Source organism: Triticum urartu, chromosome 4A (genome assembly GCF_056163025.1).
Source record: "Triticum urartu cultivar PI428250 chromosome 4A, HENAU_Tu73, whole genome shotgun sequence".
Taxonomy (NCBI): Eukaryota; Viridiplantae; Streptophyta; class Magnoliopsida; order Poales; family Poaceae; genus Triticum; species Triticum urartu.
Window position 1 is genome coordinate 515,175,464 of NC_141876.1, and position 4,512 is coordinate 515,179,975.

At 50.0% G+C, this 4,512-nt stretch overlaps 1 long non-coding RNA gene across 1 annotated transcript; it reads left to right on the top strand.

Moving 5' to 3' along the window:
- The first annotated feature begins 689 nt into the window (after nt 1-689).
- On the top strand, nt 690-3,951 carry LOC147976362 (uncharacterized). The gene is made up of 3 exons (XR_015601474.1): nt 690-1,047; nt 2,207-2,281; nt 3,627-3,951. It is a non-coding gene; the product is annotated as an uncharacterized LOC147976362 (long non-coding RNA).
- The last annotated feature ends 561 nt before the right edge of the window (nt 3,952-4,512 follow it).

The following is a 4,512-nucleotide window of genomic DNA, read 5'->3' on the forward strand; positions in this document are numbered from 1 at the left end:
GTGACACTGGGATATCACGTGATCCACTTGATGTATGTTTTGGTGATCAACTTGCGAGTTCCATGACCTCGTGAACTTATTGTGACGCCCGGGTAATTAAGCTACAGTAATTCCACGCTAATGATTCCACGTCACCTCGGTTATTGTTGTTAATCTCGCGTTATTTTGAAACCCATTCAAATTCAAGTTTGAATTAAAGTCAAACGATAAAAGTTCACAAACATACCAAACTAAAATGTTCCAAGTGTGGCAAATATTCCATAATTAAATATGGTGGTGAACCAACAATTTTGTAAAGTGTTTAAATGTCCTATAATAATTAAAACAGTGAATAAAAACAAGTATTAAATGCTTTAATTACTAAGAAAATACTAAACTATTTAATTAAAGTGCCAAATAAATTGTGGCAGAAGCCTAATTATATATAATAATTTAGGGGTAGTATTATATTTTAAAAATCTAAAATTAAAATGAAACTAAAAGAAAATAGAAAAGGATAAAAGAAAGGTAAAAGACAAAACCAAAAAAACATAAAAGGAAAAGGGGGCAATGCCCCCTGCGTCACCCCCTTGACCTAGCTCACTTGGGCCGGCCCAGCCGGCCGAGCTCCTCGCACCGAACGCGCCCCTCCATGTTCCTTGGTTGCGCGCCGCTATAGGGGCGCGTCCCCGCCGGAAAGCGTCGCTGGTGCTGCCTCGAGGGGATAAGGGCAACAACCGTGCCCCCTTGATCCCCTCTCCCACTCGGTCCCTGCTCCTCTCGCCCTCTCCTGCTCCCTCTCGCCCCCGCGCTCCAGATCCGCCGCAGCCGCCGCGCTGTCGACATGGCCACCGTCGCCCTCGTGCTCCCTGTCGCCCCCGAGCCCCACTAGTGCGTCCAGGTCATCCGCCGCGTTCTGCTACGTCGTCTGCGATGAAGAAGGCGAACCGGGGGCCCTCGCTTCGACCGCTGCGACCTCTTCTTCCCCCTCCGCTCCGTCGTCGACATCACCGGGATTCGCCATCCTCCGACCATCGTCGGCTTCCTCGGGCCTTCCCTGCAACGGCCGTGAGCTCCTCCCTCTTCCCCCTCACTCCACGCGCTCGATTGCGAGCTCTAGCAACCGATCCGCCGCCGGCCGAAAACTTGCTCCACCGCTCACCTCGCCGTCGCGGCCACAGCTCACGGCGCTGGCGTCTGAGCACACCACTGTGCTCAACATCTCCATAGGATGCCGTAGCACCCACTAGTTCTTTCCCTCGTGCCCCCTTGCGTCTACCCCGTCGGTGCCGTGCTCCGGCCGCCGTCTCGGCTCATCGCCGGTGCCGCTCCCGACCACCCATGCACCTGCAGCTTGCCCCATCATACGCGCGCGAGCGTCAGCTCACCGTAGGACCTAACCGCGCCCAAAATGATGCCCTGTGGGCGATTTCCGACGATGCCTGAGGACGCGCCGCCACGAACGAGCTCACCGGCGTGATTCCGACGAGTCGCCGGCCGTCGCTGAGCTGGCCTGACGCGTGGGCCCCCTTGTGTCGCTGATGGGTGGGCCCCGTTGACCCATTGACTCGGTCAGCGCTGACATGGCTCCCTTGTGTCTATGACATGCGGGCCCCAGCCATAAACGAAAAAAAATTAAGTAGATAAATTGCTAATTAAAACCTTAATCTCTCACTGGCTACTGGGCCCCACCCGCTAATTAACCCATTTAGTTAGTCTAAACCTCCTGTTAGTGACCCTGACAATGACATGTGGGTCCTAATGGACCCACCTGTCTAGTTTGACTGGTCAACCGACCAGTTGACCTGCTGACGTCACTTTGATGTCATGCTTGCGTCATCGTTCACTGTTCTGGATAATGTTAGTTTTAAATTAATAAATAAATTCAGAAAATTAATAAAACTTTAGAAAATCATATCTTTTAAACCGTAATTCGGATTAAAATATTTTGTACATGAAAGTTGCTCAGAACGACGAGATGAATCCAAATACGCAACCCATTCATCTGCCACACATCCCTAGCATAGCGAACATGCAACTTTCCCCCTTCGGTTCATCTGGCCAAAAACGCAAAACACCGGGATATTTTCCCGGATGTTTCCCCCCTTCACCGGTACCACCTCATATCGCGTTAGGGCACTCCTAGCACCGCTACTTGTCACGTCATGCATCACTATGCATCTGTTTGCTTAATATTTATTGTTTCTTCCACCTCTTCTCTCGCTAGACACCGAGACCGATGCCGTTGCTACCCAGTACGACTATGGTGTTGACGACCCCTCTCTCTTGCCAAAGCAACCAGGCAAGCCCCCCCCCTTGATCACCAGATATCGCCTACTCTCCTCTATACTGCTTGCATTAGAGTGTGTAGCATGTTACTGCTTTCCGTTAATCCTATTCTGATGCATAGCCTATCATTGTTGCTACAGCTGTTGATACCTTACCTGCAATCCTAAATGCTTAGTATAGGATGCTAGTTTATCATCAGTGGCCCTACATTCTTGTCTGTCTGCCGTGCTATACTATCGGGCCATGATCATTCGGGAGGTGATCACGGGTATATACATACATATATACATACTATACAGGTGGTGACTAAAGTCGGCTCGGCTCGTTGAGTACCCGCAAGTGTTTCGGATGTGGGGGCTGAAGGGGCAGGTGGTTCCATCCAGGTAGTGGTGGGCCTAGGTTCCCGACGACCCCCGACTGTTACTTTGAGGTGGAGCGACAGGGCAGGCGGAGACCACCTAGGTGAAAGGTGGGTCTGACCCTGGTCGGCGTTCGCGGTTACTTCAAAATAACACGCTTAACGAGATCTGGGTATTTGATCTGAGTCTGGCTACTGGCCTATACGCACTAACCAACTACGCGGGAACAGTTATGGGCACTCGACGTCGTGGTATCAGCCGAAGCCTTCGTGACGCCAGCGACTGAGCGGCGCGCGCCGGGTTGGACTGGAACGCCTGCTCTTGTATAAGGGAGGCTAGGTCTGCTCATCGGCCGCGTACGCAACGTGCAGGTGTGCAATGGGCGATGGGCCCAGACCCTTGCGCCATAGGATTTAGACCGGCGTGCTGACCTCTTTGTTGTGCCTAGGTAGGGTTGCGACGTGTTGATCTTCCGAGGCCGGGCATGACCCAGAAAAGTGTGTCCGGACAAAGGGGATCGAGCGTGTTGGGAAATGTGGTTCACCCCTGCAGGGAAGTTAATCTATTCGAATAGCCGTGATCTTCGGTAACAGGACGACTTGGAGTTGTACCTTGACCTTATGACAACTAGAACCGGATTCTTAATAAAACACACCCTTCCAAGTGCCAGATACAACTGGTGATCGCTCTCTCACAGGGCGACGAGGGGAGGGTCATCGGTTAGGATTATGCTATGCGATGATACTTGGTGAACTTACCATCTTCTCTCTTCTTCTGCTACAAGATGGAGGTTACCAGAAGCGTAGTCTTCGATAGGCCTAGCTATCCCCCTCTTATTCCAGCATTCTGCAGTTCAGTCCACATATGATACCCCTTTTCCATTTGATACCAATGCATACATATGTAGTGTAGCTCCTTGCTTGCGAGTACTTTGGATAAGTACTCACGGTTGCTTTGCTCCCCCATTCCCCCCCTTCTATACCCGATTTCTGCGTCCAGACGTTGGAGTCCAGGAGCAAGACGCCACCGTTGACGACGACTCCTACTACTCTGGAGATGCCTACTACTACGTGCAGGCCGCTGACGACGACCAGGAGTAGTTTAGGAGGATCCCAGGCAGGAGGCCTGCGCCTCTTTTGATCTGTATCCCAGTTTGTGCTAGCCTTCTTAAGGCAAACTTGTTTATCTTATGTCTGTACTCAGATATTGTTGCTTTCGCTGACTCGTTTGTATTCAAGCTGATGTATTCGAGCCCTCGAGGCCCCTGGCTTGTAATATAAAGCTTGTATTATTTTAATTTATGTCTAGTGATATCTTCCCGTGAGTCCTTGATCTTGATCGTACACATTTGCGTGTATGATTAGTGTACTATCAAATCGAGGGCGTCACAAGTTGGTATCAGAGCCGACTGCCTGTAGAAATCCCCCTTCCACACTCCTTGGCCGAAGTTGAGTCTAGACATTAGAAAAACTTTTACTAACATGGCTGTGTGCCTTACGGGCCCACGTCGCCATTTGGGTGGTATTAGGATCTTTTACTCCTCGATCCTTACTCTGGGACTCTGAATACTCTTCTATTCGGGTTAAATGATTTTACTAAATCTGACTCTAGGTTCTCGTAACTACTTCTCCCGGAGAGCCCCTGATGACCCACAAGTATAGGGTATCTATCTAGTCCTTTCGATAAGTAAGAGTGTCGAACCCAACGAGGAGCAGAAGGAATGATAAGCGGTTTCCAGCAAGGTATTCTCTGCAAGTACTGAAATAAGTGGTAACAGATAGTTTTGTGATAGGATAATTTGTAACGAGCAACAAGTAACAAAAGTAAATAAAGTGCAGCAAGGTGGCCCAATCCTTTTTGTAGCAAAGGACAAGCCTGGACAAAC